The sequence below is a fragment of the Oncorhynchus mykiss genome, chromosome 10 (assembly GCF_013265735.2).
Source record: "Oncorhynchus mykiss isolate Arlee chromosome 10, USDA_OmykA_1.1, whole genome shotgun sequence".
NCBI lineage: Eukaryota > Metazoa > Chordata > Actinopteri > Salmoniformes > Salmonidae > Oncorhynchus > Oncorhynchus mykiss.
In genome coordinates this window covers 66,802,274-66,818,216 of record NC_048574.1, presented here as the reverse complement: position 1 = coordinate 66,818,216, position 15,943 = coordinate 66,802,274, and the positions used below count along the sequence as shown (strand labels likewise).

The 15,943-nt window shown below is 45.1% G+C and overlaps 1 protein-coding gene across 2 annotated transcripts in view; it reads left to right on the top strand.

Annotated features, from left to right (window-relative positions):
- Window positions 1-2,996: 2,996 nt before the first annotated feature.
- LOC110534509 (protein FAM160A1) overlaps window positions 2,997-15,943 on the top strand; it is a 65,254-nt gene continuing 52,307 nt past the window's right edge. For both annotated transcript variants that reach the window (XM_021619393.2, XM_021619394.2), the window contains exon 1: window positions 2,997-3,265. The gene's annotated coding sequence lies outside the window, so the exon portion shown is untranslated. The remainder of the gene's footprint in view (window positions 3,266-15,943) is intronic.

The window sequence follows — 15,943 nt, the reverse complement described above, 5'->3', positions numbered from 1 at the left end:
AAATGTCACATGCTTCGTAAACAACAGGTGTAGTAGACTAACAGGAAAATGCCTACTACAGCCCGTCCCAACAAAGCAGAGAGAAAGAAAATAGAGAAATAATAAAACGTAATAATAAATACACAATGAGTTTGTTGTTTACAAAGGTATCGGGTAACCATAAAGTTCAGGATATACAATATTTTTATGTTAAAAAAAAGTAGAAATGATACGTGTGCATATACTTTTCACAATACACAATGTGCAAATAAACATATTCTAGAATGTCAATTCCTCATCCGCTATGAGAAGTCTACTTAGTCTGCCATGACCAAGAACACAGGTTTACCTTGTTTTTACAACAGAGACTAATAACACGGTGAATAGCTGCTCCAACTCGAGCCCTGTGACGAGAATGGCAGCTGGCACAGAGCTCCTTAGAACAGGTGACACTGTTAACAGGATTTGTGTGGACACAGTTGTCTATGTTTGTATGGTTTTACATTGCCATTCAATTATTATTGTTTAGGATGGAATAGCCTAGTCCTTTGATCATCTGGGCTAGGCAGGATAAAAAGAGGTGTTGAAATACAGGGCTAAAATCCTTGTTTTGTATAGAAAACAATTGTGTGAAGGGCAATCATTTACAGTGCATTGACTTCTCACACTGCTCTCACATTCACAAACTAGTGATGGGTCGTTCGCGAAACGAGTCGGCTCTAAGAGCTCTTGTAGGTGAATGTTGGGAGCCGGCTCGCATATCAGAAGAGCCAAATCTATTTATAAAAATAAATAAAAAATTAAGATATGAATAATTGGTGTCAACCAATGAACCGTCGTGAGGGAGGGTCGAGCCAACTCACTCACAGTCACACACTTAGCAGCTGAGGAGAGAGAGAAAGGACAGCTGTGAAAACAACAGCTGGAAAATGATTCGGAAGCACAGTAGCATTTGGATGCATTTTAATAATGTAGACAACGTTAGAGCCCAGTGTAGAATTTGCCAAAACAAAATCTCATATAAAGCCGGTTCTATGCACAACCTACACCGGCATATGCGAACTGTGCACACAACTATGAAGCTAGCTGTAGCGGAGCTTCGAGAAACTAGCGGGCCGGCTAGTGATAGTGGTGGAGCCAGCACCTCCACACGTGGAGATGTATCCACTTAGTCAAGTAGGCCTACTTCGCGACCCACAGCAACGCAGTCTTCTATGGACCAGTTTATGCCAAAGTCTATGTCTAGCAAAACAAGGCCAAATTTATATTGCATTGGCTAAAATGATTGCCACCAATTTCCAGCCATTTTCGATTGTGGAGGACAGAGGTTTTAGAAATTATAGCAATAGTCTAAATCCAATGTACACAATTCCAAGCAGGAAAACCCTTTCAAAATCACTTATTCCACAACTGTACGAGAGCACACAGGCTTCAGTGTGGGAAAGAGTCCAAAAAGCTACTGCAGTTTGCCTTACCACTGACTGCAGGATATCAAGGGTAACCACTTCTTAAATGTTGGTTACATGTCACTTCATTGAAGGATTTTCGATGTCTAGCTGTCTTCTGGACCGCTTTGAGTTCAGTCGACAGACACACCTCAGAGAACTTGGCAGAGGAACTGTTGAGAATGGCAAATAGATGGAAAAGTGGTCTGTTGTGTTAGCGACAATGCAGCTAACATAACCAAAGCCATGCAAATGTTAAAATGGACCCATCATCCATGTCTTGCCCACACAATCAACCTAATTGTAAGAGATGCTTTGAAGGTGATGAAGCCCACTGTGGACAAAGTGAAAGCAGCTGGAATACTTCCACAGGAGCACAGTAGGTTCTGAAAAACTAAAGTCTACACAAGGCCAGATTGGGATGCCTGAGCTGAGGCCTAAACAAGACTGCACTACAAGGTGGAATTAAACATTATATTTGTTTAAGCGGTTTCTTGAGTCAAAGGATGCCATCATCTCCACCCTGGCCATTGTCAATACACCTGTTGATGCTCTGACCTAAGAGGAATGGGAGGTGGTGGTGGAGGTCTGCAGAGTCCTGGAACCGTTTGAGCAGGTCACTGTGGAGATCAGCAGCAGGGAGGGACAGCCCCAGCAGTCAGCTGGCCCAGGCACCATGGCAATAGGAAGAAGAGGGATCAGATGGAGCAGAAGCACCAGCAGCAGTGCCACAAACGTCTGCTGTTTAGACGCTGTTTGATGAGAGAGCAAGTGGGGATGCAGCACGAAGGAATCCCTCAGTAGATCCCATAATGGAGGTCCGATCCTATTTGGAGATCTGCAGATCCTCTGAGCTGGTGGAAGAACAAGGCTTTCTAAAGTCATGACAGGGAGACTCTGCATAGTGGCCACATCCGTTCCCTCTGAGAGGGTCTTCTTGAAAACGGGACAAATAATTACTAATAGAAGAAACCACATCAGCCCTCAAGAGAGGCAGCTTGCATTTCTGAATGCAAATCTCTCATAAAAGCAAAATATGGTCAGCATTGCTGTGTGCTGCTGGTTATAACATGGCAATAAAGAAGAGAGAGAAAAGAGGGACCAGTTTAATGTTTTAAGTGGGATGCTGCAGTTTTGCACATTGTTATTTATTTTTCTTTGATGTGGTGCAATATTCTATTATTATGTTGTTCAGACTGTATTTGTTTTGAATTGTTACATTTATATGCACTTTGTTTATATACATTAAATGAAAATGTTAATAGCATTCTTTTTCATAACAAACCAATGCATTTTTAAATACATTGTGGATAAGGTAGAGTATGATTTCATTTAACAATTTAATTCGAATTGTTTTAACACCAATCATAGTCAAACTATCGCAAACTGTTTGACTTGAAAAAATACAAAACCTTTTTTTTTAAAAGAGCCGTTTGGGAGCCGTGACCTGAGTCGAACGAGCCGGCTCACTGAAAAGAGTCGGAATGCCGATCACCATCACAAACTGCTGTGGGCACAAAGAGGGAGGAGCCTAAAAGCTTAGTGTGCTCGCGACGCTCACATATGTATACACTACGTACAGTAAGCAGACTGACTGGTTGGCGACCTTATTAGCTAAGTAGCTTATCTCTTTACTTTTCTAATAGAAGGCGACATTAAACCAGGGAAATTAAACAACGTTCTGCTGGAGAATTAGTGGTTTTCAAGAGGGTTATGCACTTTGGTGTTGGAAAGACGCTCATAGGAAAGTAGGCTAAAAGGTTGATTTTGCTCCGTATCTTGAAGCTGTGTGGTGTTGTTACACGAAGTCGACTACTTGCACTTCTGAGACTCAACCTACGGTACGGTATTTCAGTTGGTCTTCTTACACATAAGTAGACTACAACTAATGTATTGTTTGTAAATTACGGATTTTAGAAAGTAAATAACTTGGCAAGACATTGTTAACGTATTTTGCTGCTTGTAAAGTCAAGTGACAGGGACTGTCTGACTGTCAAGGCATAATGTGACACGTTTACATGTCGGTTGTTATCAGTCTTTTTATAAACATCTATATCAGAGTGACTTGTCATCTGTCCTGGGCACATTTCTCAGAATAAATGTAAAAGTATCTGCCTATACAGCTTGATTCTTGCCTGGACACAATCTGTCACCTTTCATTCACCTTTATTGTGCCTCAAGTGACATTATCCACATGTTGATGCTGTGGGGCCCAGACGAATGTGTTTAATCAGAGCCACGAACATAAAGTACATTTGACATCTACTGTAACATAATTCATAATTATTTGTAGCCTTTCTGCTATTTGTTCTGCAGAGGTTAACAGATATGTGACACACACACACACTCTTCCAACTTCAGCAAACTTGGGAAACAAAACATGGTAGTATGAAGGGTATTTTTGAAAGGAGTTTGGTACTCTTATCATCTTTCTGTGATGAAGAGGTCAGGGTATTGGGTTACTACCTCATGGGATCACATTCAAACAGACACCCATCAATGTTTCATGGTTGGCCATATTTTATTTACAGTCTGGTTGGGTGTGGACCGTTCTTTATACCTCAATGGTGTTGACTATACAGGGATTGTTTTACATCAAAGTTGTTATAGGAAAATCAGTGTTGATACAAATAGATTTGAACACAATTTGACTTGATGCAAAAACCCAACTCTGTATAATCAAACTCAGTCAAAACTGTTTGCTATATGCAGTGTATTTGAAGTGAACTTTTTCGAGAAATGTTGAATTATGCTTTGGTGATTTCAGACTGTCAGCACACTCACTGTGGAAGTTGGGTTGGCAGTTGGCTCTAGAAAATGCACACAGAGGGCAAAGCTTTTTGAAGTCCTTTCATTTACTCCTGAGAACTCTCATTGGATGTTACAGACAGTGTTTAATTCTAGCACGCTGACTAAATTGATCTGATTTCCTGCTCAGGTGTTGTTTCTGTATAATACACTGCTCAAAAAATAAAGGGAACACTAAAATAACACATCCTAGATCTGAATGAATGAAATATTCTTATTAAATACTTTTTTCTTTACATAGTTGAATGTGCTGACAACAAAATCACAACAATTATAAATGGAAATCAAATTTATCAACCCATGAAGGTCTGGATTTGGAGTCACACTCAAAATTAAAGTGGAAAACCACACTACAGGCTGATCCAACTTTGATGTAATGTCCTTAAAACAAGTCAAATGAGTCTCAGTAGTGCGTGTGGCCTCCACATGCCTGTATGACCTCCCTACAACGCCTGGGCATGCTCCTGATGAGGTGGTGGATGGTCTCCTGAGGGATCTCCTCCCAGACCTGGACTAAAGCATCCGCCAACTCCTGGACAGTCTGTGGTGCAACGTGGCGTTGGTGGATGGAGCAAGACGTGATGTCCCAGATGTGCTCAATTTAATTCAGGTCTGGGGAACAGGCGTGCCAGTCCATAGCATCAATGCCTTCCTCTTGCAGGAATTGCTGACACACTCCAGCCACATGAGGTCTAGCATTGTCTTGCATTAGGAGGAACCCAGGGCCAACCACACCAGCATATGGTCTCACAGGGGGTCTGAGGATCTCATCTCGGTACCTAATGGCAGTCAGGCTACCTATGGCGAGCACATGGAGGGCTGTGCGGCCCCCCCAAAGAAATGCCACCCCACACCATGACTAACCCACGCCAAAACGGTCATGCTGGAGGATGTTGCAGGCAGCAGAACGTTCTCCACGGCGTCTCCAGACTCTGTCACGTCTGTCACATGTGCTCAGTGTGAACCTGCTTTCATCTGTGAAGAGCACAGGGCGCCAGTGGCAAATTTGTCAATCTTGGTGTTCTCTGGCAAATGCCAAACGTCCTGCACGGTGTTGGGCTGTAAGCACAACCCCCACCTGTAGACGTCGGGCCCTCATACCACCCTCATGGAGTCTGTTTCTGATCGTTTGAGCAGACACATGCACATTTGTGGCCTGCTGGAGGTAATTTTGCAGGGCTCTGGCAGTGCTCCTCCTGCTCCTCCTTTCATAAAGGCAGAGGTAGCGGTCCTGCTGCTGGGTTGTTGTCCTCCTACGGCCTCTTCCACGTCTCCTGATGTACTGGCCTGTCTCCTGGTAGCGCCTCCATGCTCTGGACACTACGCTGACAGACACAGCAAACCTTCTTGCCACAGCTCGCATTAATGTCTCATCCTGGATGAGCTGCACTACCTGAGCCACTTGTGTGGTTTGTCGACTCCGTCTCATGCTACCACTAGAGTGAAAGCACCACCAGCATTCTAAAGTGACCAAAACATCAGCCAGGAAGCATAGGAACTGAGAAGTGGTCTGTGGTCACCACCTGCAGAACCACTCCTTTATTGGGGGTGTCTTGCTAATTGCCTATAATTTCCACCTGTTGTCTATTCCGTTTGCACAACAGCATGTGAAATTTATTGTCAATCAGTGTTGCTTCCAAGGTGGACAGTTTGATTTCACAGAAGTGTGATTGACTTGGAGTTACATTGTGTTGTTTAAGTGTTCCCTTTATTTTTTTGAGCAGTGTAGTAGGAAGAGTTGATACCAGGCTCAGTTGTCCTGATTAGTGTAAATATGAGGGTTGATGTCATGAAAGTACAGTATGTGCTGAATAACTAGGCTAATCTGAATTGTGGACTTGTTGTAATTGGGATTTTACAGTATGTACAGTAGTGTCTGTTTGTGTACTTGTGTTTACATCTGCGTGCATTTTCAGTGTGGATTTCCAGGCCAATGACAATGGCAGTCTCTTCCTACCCACACACAACCTAAAGAGAGAATGTAGCAAGCCCCTCTTGACCAGTGGAGGCTGGTGGGAGGAGCTATAGGAGGACAGGCTCATTGTAATGGCTGGAATGGAATAAATGGAACGCTATCAAACATATGGAAACCATGTTTGACTCTGTTCCATTTATTCCATTCCAGCCATTACAATGAGCCCATCGTCCTATAGCTCCTCACAACAGCCTCCCCAGCACTTGACACACACCTCGCCTTCATATGGCCTTTCCAGAATTCTAGTTTACCCTCATACTGGCCTAGTAGTAAACAGCTTTAAGATGCTCTGCCTTGGGATCTTTAACCACACAGACTAGTGAGGTCATATCCCACAAACCTCATCGCTCCAACTGAGGCACCTTGCATTGAGAAAGGGCTGTGATATATAGGGCCTATACCTAACGTAAACAAATAATTCATAGCACTATGTCAACATAGCAGGGGACTGAGACTTTATATAGCAAGATATTGGCTTTGTAACACGTGAATGCACTGGAAAAGTAAGGAGTTTTTCTGCTAAGTAACCACGTGTGTGATCAGGTCAAGTGAGGAGGCAATGTGAAGGGTTGTCCCTTTTAAATATCTGACATGCATGTCAATGGAGCATTACACAGGCCGGCTGGTTTAGTTTCACATAGTGGAATGTCTGGTTTGACCACTTCAGTCTACAGTGAGACCTGTAGGGCTAACCCAAGCTATTCATGTAAGAGCAGAGTGTAGTCTGGATTCTACGGTTAACTTGTTTTACAAGGCGCACGCGTGTGCCTAAATTGAAAAATGTAGGCGCACACAAAGAAATTTAGGCGCACAATTAAAATATTTTGCGATATTAAAGCCAGAATCGTACATTTTTCTCTGCTCACTCGTGCTCCTAAATAACAATTCTAGGTCGCACAGCAAAACATTTAGGCGCATATGCGAGTAAAATGCTCTAACTGTAGAGCCCTGGTAGTGGTGAGATTAGTGACTTATCATCGCAGGTTAGTTCATCTGGGAGATGAACATATATACATGCACACATACAGAACAAAGTTATACCCTATGGATTATATGGTTGAAGAGAAGAGACTTACAGTGCCTTGCGAAAGTATTCGGCCCCCTTGAACTTTGCGACCTTTTGCCACATTTCAGGCTTCAAACATAAAGATATAAAACTGTATTTTTTTGTGAAGAATCAACAACAAGTGGGACACAATCATGAAGTGGAACGACATTTATTGGATATTTCAAACTTTTTTAACAAATCAAAAACTGAAAAATTGGGCGTGCAAAATTATTCAGCCCCCTTAAGTTAATACTTTGTAGCGCCACCTTTTGCTGCGATTACAGCTGTACGTCGCTTGGGGTATGTCTCTATCAGTTTTGCACATCGAGAGACTGACATTTTTTCCCATTCCTCCTTGCAAAACAGCTCGAGCTCAGTGAGGTTGGATGGAGAGCATTTGTGAACAGCAGTTTTCAGTTCTTTCCACAGATTCTCGATTGGATTCAGGTCTGGACTTGGCCATTCTAACACCTGGATATGTTTATGTTTGAACCATTCCATTGTAGATTTTGCTTTATGTTTTGTATCATTGTCTTGTTGGAAGACAAATCTCCGTCCCAGTCTCAGGTCTTTTGCAGACTCCATCAGGTTTTTTTCCAGAATGGTCCTGTATTTGGCTCCATCCATCTTCCCATCAATTTTAACCATCTTCCCTGTCCCTGCTGAAGAAAAGCAGGCCCAAACCACCATGATGCTGCCACCACCATGTTTGACAGTGGGGATGGTGTGTTCAACTGTGTTGCTTTTACTCCAAACATAACGTTTTGCATTGTTGCCAAAAAGTTCAATTTTGGTTTCATCTGACCAGAGCACCTTCTTCCACATGTTTGGTGTGTCTCCCAGGTGGCTTGTGGCAAACTTTAAACGACACTTTTTATGGATATCTTTAAGAAATGGCTTTCTTCTTGCCACTCTTCCATAAAGGCCAGATTTGTGCAATATACAACTTATTGTTGTCCTATGGACAGAGTCTCCCACCTCAGCTGTAGATCTCTGCAGTTCATCCAGAGTGATCATGGGCCTCTTGGCTGCATCTCTGATCAGTCTTCTCCTTGTATGAGCTGAAAGTTTAGAGGGACGGCCAGGTCTTGGTAGATTTGCAGTGGTCTGATACTCCTTCCATTTCAATATTATCGCTTGCACAGTGCTCCTTGGGATGTTTAAAGCTTGGGAAATCTTTTTGTATCCAAATCCGGCTTTAAACTTCTTCACAACAGTATCTCGGACCTGCCTGGTGTGTTCCTTGTTCTTCATGATGCTCTCTGCGCTTTTAACGGACCTCTGAGACTATCACAGTGCAGGTGCATTTATACGGAGACTTGATTACACACAGGTGGATTGTATTTATCATCATTAGTCATTTAGGTCAACATTGGATCATTCAGAGATCCTCACTGAACTTATGGAGAGAGTTTGCTGCACTGAAAGTAAAGGGGCTGAATAATTTTGCACGCCCAATTTTTCAGTTTTTGATTTGTTAAAAAAGTTTTAAATATCCAATAAATGTCGTTCCACTTCATGATTGTGTCCCACTTGTTGTTGATTCTTCACAAAAAAATACAGTTTTATATCTTTATGTTTGAAGCCTGAAATGTGGCAAAAGGTCGCAAAGTTCAAGGGGGCCGAATACTTTCGCAAGGCACTGTAAGTCAATGGGAGTTGGATAGGACAGAGGACAGAGTATCATGTAGCACAGTTTACCCAGGGCACTGGGATATTAATATAATCGTGTACTCATCAACTCCCATTGGCTATTTCTAACACATGGTGCAACACTTCATAAGCTATGTGTGTGTCAGTGAACAGTTGGTGTTCTCTCTACGTCATGGATGGTTGTCAATCAGAAGGCACAAGCAGCTGAGAGTGCCGCAAACTAGTGGTCCTTGAGCTTGAGGTCCTTCCGATTATCTTGACAGGCTGTTGTTAACGTTGCAGAATGTGCTGCTTTTTCAACAAGCACAGAGGGCATGCTCGGTTAAGTTTGTTTTGAAAAACATCTCACTCTGACTAGGCCAGGGAACAAAGTGACCAACCATGCAGGGCAGCATGAGGTAGCATAAACCCAGGCCACTGTGTGACTGGAACAGGGAAGAAACAGGTGTCTGGGACAGCCACCATGCCAACAGCGGTGGCCGTGATGACTCACCGACCGACCGGTCTCCCTTTCTCCCAGTTTCTCACACTGGCCATGGCCTCAGCCCGGCTCAGGCTCAGCATTGTCCCGTGTTTGGGATTACACCCCCCTTACCTGCATGTCTACCCTCCCAGCCCCCTCTGGCGACCCCAGTGAGGGGTCAGTGAGAACAAGGGGGCCATGTAGAGAGGGCCACTTGCTGGAGTTGTTAACATAGTCTTAACCTAATCCGCTGGGGATGACTGACTGTCGCCCATACCTCTGAACCTTAACACAACTGTTATGTAACTTTTTAGACTGAATGTCTACACTAAGTACCTCGTATCTACTGTTGATTGAACTGAAATTCTCCACTAAGTAAAGGGAAAGGGGGATACCTAGTAAGTTTCACAACTGAATGCATTCAACCAAAATGTGTCTTCCGCATTTAACCCAACCCCTCTGAATCAGAGAGGTGCCCCGGGGGGCAGCCTTAATCTACACCCACGTCATCGGCGCCCAGGGAGCAGTTGTTGTTGGGGGTTAACTGCTTTGCTTAAGGGCAGAACGGCAGATTTTTCCACCTTGAAGGCTCAGGGATTCGAACCAGCGATCTTTCGATGAAGTACTTCTTATTGTCTACTGTTGATTACCACTTATTGAGAAGATTGAAGAAGCTGTCGAGCTTCTTAGTGTCTTTGTCTCGTATTTGACGTGGCATGTTCCTTTTAAAGGTACAATTTTTTTTTCTACCTTCTCATGTAACTACAGTCAAGTTAACTGAGACAGTCTACCTGTTCACTTTTTTCTTGAATTTGCTTGTCTTTGACTAAGCTGAGACACCGTAGCTTGTTTTTGTCTCAGGATACATCACAAATTGCAGGACCTCCAACAACCTAAAATGACCTTCAATGACCTAAAGCATACTCACCGCCAGTGGATGTTGCTTAGGGGAGAACGGCTCTTAATAATGTCTGGAATGGAGTGATTGCAATGGTATCAAGCCCATGAAAACCATGTTTTTGATACCATTCCATTTACTCCATTCCAGCCATTATTATGAGCCTTTCTCCCCTCAGTAGCCTCCACTGCTCTCCATCTATAGAACAGCATGGTGTCTAGTGGGGAGACTGACTGGAGAGGGAAGATTCATATCTTAACACTACGGTAGTTAAAAAAACAGGCGCACCAGCAGTAGTGTGTGCCTGTTGAGTCCAAACCAATGGAGCCTATTATCTCCTCTGATCTGGTTAATGACAAGATGAGAGCGTGGCGAGGCCTAGCGCTATTCATCCCTTCTGAGAAGGGCCCTACCAACATCACAGCTATGCTATTCATCCCTTCTGAGAAGGGCTCTACCAACATCACAGCTATGCTTTTCATCCCTTCTGAGAAGGGCTCTACCAACATCACAGCTATGCTATGCTATTCATCTCTTCTGAGAAGGGCCCTACCAACATCACAGCTATACTATTCATCCCTTCTGAGAAGGGCTCTACCAACATCACAGCCATGCTATGCAATTCATCCCTTCTGAGAAGGGCTCTACCAACATCACAGCCATGATATGCAATTCATCCCTTCTGAGAAGGGCCCTACCAACATCACAGCCATGCTATGCTATTCATCCCTTCTGAGAAGGGCTCTACCAACATCACAGCCATGCTATTCATCCCTTCTGAGAAGGGCTCTACCAACATCACAGCCATGCTATGCTATTCATCCCTTCTGAGAAGGGCCCTACCAACATCACTGCGGTGCTATGCTATTCATCCCTTCTGAGAAGGGCTCTACCAACATCACAGCCATGCTATGCTATTCATCCCTTCTGAGAAGGGCTCTACCAACATCACAGCCATGCTATTCATCCCTTCTGAGAAGGGCCCTACCAACATCACAGCAATGCTATTCATCCCTTCTGAGAAGGGCTCTACCAACATCACAGCTATGCTTTTCATCCCTTCTGAGAAGGGCCCTACCAACATCACAGCCATGCTATTCATCCCTTCTGAGAAGGGCTCTACCAACATCACAGCCATGCTATTCATCCCTTCTGAGAAGGGCTCTACCAACATCACAGCCATGCTATTCATCCCTTCTGAGAAGGGCCCTACCAACATCACAGCTATGCTATTCATCCCTTCTGAGAAGGGCTCTACCAACATCACAGCTATGCTATTCATCCCTTCTGAGAAGGGCTCTACCAACATCACAGATCTGCTATGCTATTCATCTCTTCTGAGAAGGGCCCTACCAACATCACAGCTATGCTATTCATCCCTTCTGAGAAGGGCTCTACCAACATCACAGCCATGCTATGCTATTCATCCCTTCTGAGAAGGGCCCTACCAACATCACAGCTATGCTATTCATCCCTTCTGAGAAGGGCTCTACCAACATCACAGCCATGCTATGCTATTCATCCCTTCTGAGAAGGGCTCTACCAACATCACAGCCATGCTATTCATCCCTTCTGAGAAGGGCTCTACCAACATCACAGCTATGCTATGCTATTCATCTCTTCTGAGAAGGGCCCTACCAACATCACAGCTATGCTATTCATCCCTTCTGAGAAGGGCTCTACCAATATCACAGCCATGCTATGCTATTCATCCCTTCTGAGAAGGGCTCTACCAACATCACAGCCATGCTATTCATCCCTTCTGAGAAGGGCTCTACCAACATCACAGCCATGCTATGCTATTCATCCCTTCTGAGAAGGGCCCTACCAACATCACAGCGGTGCTATGCTATTCATCCCTTCTGAGAAGGGCCCTACCAACATCACAGCCATGCTATGCTATTCATCCCTTCTGAGAAGGGCTCTACCAACATCACAGCTATGCTATGCTATTCATCCCTCCTGAGAAGGGCCCTACCAACATCACAGCCATGCTATTCATCCCTTCTGAGAAGGGCTCTACCAACATCACAGCCATGCTATGCTATTCATCCCTTCTGAGAAGGGCCCTACCAACATCACAGCTATGCTATTCATCCCTTCTGAGAAGGGCTCTACCAACATCACAGCCATGCTATGCTATTCATCCCTTCTGAGAAGGGCTCTACCAACATCACAGCCATGCTATTCATCCCTTCTGAGAAGGGCTCTACCAACATCACAGCCATGCTATGCTATTCATCCCTTCTGAGAAGGGCCCTACCAACATCACAGCGGTGCTATGCTATTCATCCCTTCTGAGAAGGGCCCTACCAACATCACAGCCATGCTATGCTATTCATCCCTTCTGAGAAGGGCTCTACCAACATCACAGCTATGCTATGCTATTCATCCCTCCTGAGAAGGGCCCTACCAACATCACAGCCATGCTATTCATCCCTTCTGAGAAGGGCTCTACCAACATCACAGCCATGCTATGCTATTCATCCCTTCTGAGAAGGGCTCTACCAACATCACAGCGGTGCTATTCATCCCTTCTGAGAAGGGCTCTACCAATATCACAGCCATGCTATGCTATTCATCCCTTCTGAGAAGGGCTCTACCAACATCACAGCGGTGCTATGCTATTCATCCCTTCTGAGAAGGGCCCTACCAACATCACAGCCATGCTATTCATCCCTTCTGAGAAGGGCTCTACCAATATCACAGCCATGCTATGCTATTCATCCCTTCTGAGAAGGGCTCTACCAACATCACAGCGGTGCTATGCTATTCATCCCTTCTGAGAAGGGCTCTACCAACATCACAGCGGTGCTATGCTATTCATCCCTTCTGAGAAGGGCCCTACCAACATCACAGCGGTGCTATGCAATTCATCCCTTCTGAGAAGGGCTCTACCAACATCACAGCGGTGCTATGCTATTCATCCCTTCTGAGAAGGGCCCTACCAACATCACAGCCATGCTATGCATCCCTTCTGAGAAGGGCTCTACCAACATCACAGCTATGCTATGCTATTCATCCCTTCTGAGAAGGGCTCTACCAACATCACAGCAATGCTATGCTATTCATCCCTTCTGAGAAGGGCTCTACCAACATCACAGCGGTGCTATGCTATTCATCCCTTCTGAGAAGGGCTCTACCAACATCACAGCAATGCTATGCTATTCATCCCTTCTGAGAAGGGCTCTACCAACATCACAGCCATGCTATTCATCCCTTCTGAGAAGGGCTCTACCAATATCACAGCCATGCTATGCTATTCATCCCTTCTGAGAAGGGCTCTACCAACATCACAGCGGTGCTATGCTATTCATCCCTTCTGAGAAGGGCTCTACCAACATCACAGCGGTGCTATGCTATTCATCCCTTCTGAGAAGGGCCCTACCAACATCACAGCCATGCTATGCATCCCTTCTGAGAAGGGCTCTACCAACATCACAGCTATGCTATGCTATTCATCCCTTCTGAGAAGGGCTCTACCAACATCACAGCAATGCTATGCTATTCATCCCTTCTGAGAAGGGCTCTACCAACATCACAGCGGTGCTATGCTATTCATCCCTTCTGAGAAGGGCCCTACCAACATCACAGCCATGCTATGCATCCCTTCTGAGAAGGGCTCTACCAACATCACAGCTATGCTATGCTATTCATCTCTTCTGAGAAGGGCCCTACCAACATCACAGCTATGCTATTCATCCCTTCTGAGAAGGGCTCTACCAACATCACAGCGGTGCTATGCTATTCATCCCTTCTGGCTCTACCAACATCACAGCTATGCTTTTCATCCCTTCTGAGACGGGCTCTACCAACATCACAGCCATGCTATTCATCCCTTCTGAGAAGGGCTCTACCAACATCACAGCCATGCTATTCATCCCTTCTGAGAAGGGCTCTACCAACATCACAGCCATGCTATGCTATTCATCCCTTCTGAGAAGGGCCCTACCAACATCACAGCTATGCTATTCATCCCTTCTGAGAAGGGCTCTACCAACATCACAGCCATGCTATGCTATTCATCCCTTCTGAGAAGGGCTCTACCAACATCACAGCCATGCTATTCATCCCTTCTGAGAAGGGCTCTACCAACATCACAGCTATGCTATGCTATTCATCTCTTCTGAGAAGGGCCCTACCAACATCACAGCTATGCTATTCATCCCTTCTGAGAAGGGCTCTACCAATATCACAGCCATGCTATGCTATTCATACCTTCTGAGAAGGGCTCTACCAACATCACAGCCATGCTATTCATCCCTTCTGAGAAGGGCTCTACCAACATCACAGCCATGCTATGCTATTCATCCCTTCTGAGAAGGGCCCTACCAACATCACAGCGGTGCTATGCTATTCATCCCTTCTGAGAAGGGCCCTACCAACATCACAGCCATGCTATGCTATTCATCCCTTCTGAGAAGGGCTCTACCAACATCACAGCTATGCTATGCTATTCATCCCTCCTGAGAAGGGCCCTACCAACATCACAGCCATGCTATTCATCCCTTCTGAGAAGGGCTCTACCAACATCACAGCCATGCTATGCTATTCATCCCTTCTGAGAAGGGCTCTACCAACATCACAGCGGTGCTATTCATCCCTTCTGAGAAGGGTTCTACCAATATCACAGCCATGCTATGCTATTCATCCCTTCTGAGAAGGGCTCTACCAACATCACAGCGGTGCTATGCTATTCATCCCTTCTGAGAAGGGCCCTACCAACATCACAGCCATGCTATTCATCCCTTCTGAGAAGGGCTCTACCAATATCACAGCCATGCTATGCTATTCATCTCTTCTGAGAAGGGCTCTACCAACATCACAGCGGTGCTATGCTATTCATCCCTTCTGAGAAGGGCTCTACCAACATCACAGCGGTGCTATGCTATTCATCCCTTCTGAGAAGGGCCCTATCAACATCACAGCGGTGCTATGCAATTCATCCCTTCTGAGAAGGGCTCTACCAACATCACAGCGGTGCTATGCTATTCATCCCTTCTGAGAAGGGCCCTACCAACATCACAGCCATGCTATGCATCCCTTCTGAGAAGGGCTCTACCAACATCACAGCTATGCTATGCTATTCATCCCTTCTGAGAAGGGCTCTACCAACATCACAGCAATGCTATGCTATTCATCCCTTCTGAGAAGGGCTCTACCAACATCACAGCGGTGCTATGCTATTCATCCCTTCTGAGAAGGGCTCTACCAACATCACAGCAATGCTATGCTATTCATCCCTTCTGAGAAGGGCTCTACCAACATCACAGCCATGCTATTCATCCCTTCTGAGAAGGGCTCTACCAATATCACAGCCATGCTATGCTATTCATCCCTTCTGAGAAGGGCTCTACCAACATCACAGCGGTGCTATGCTATTCATCCCTTCTGAGAAGGGCTCTACCAACATCACAGCGGTGCTATGCTATTCATCCCTTCTGAGAAGGGCCCTACCAACATCACAGCCATGCTATGCATCCCTTCTGAGAAGGGCTCTACCAACATCACAGCTATGCTATGCTATTCATCCCTTCTGAGAAGGGCTCTACCAACATCACAGCAATGCTATGCTATTCATCCCTTCTGAGAAGGGCTCTACCAACATCACAGCGGTGCTATGCTATTCATCCCTTCTGAGAAGGGCCCTACCAACATCACAGCCATGCTATGC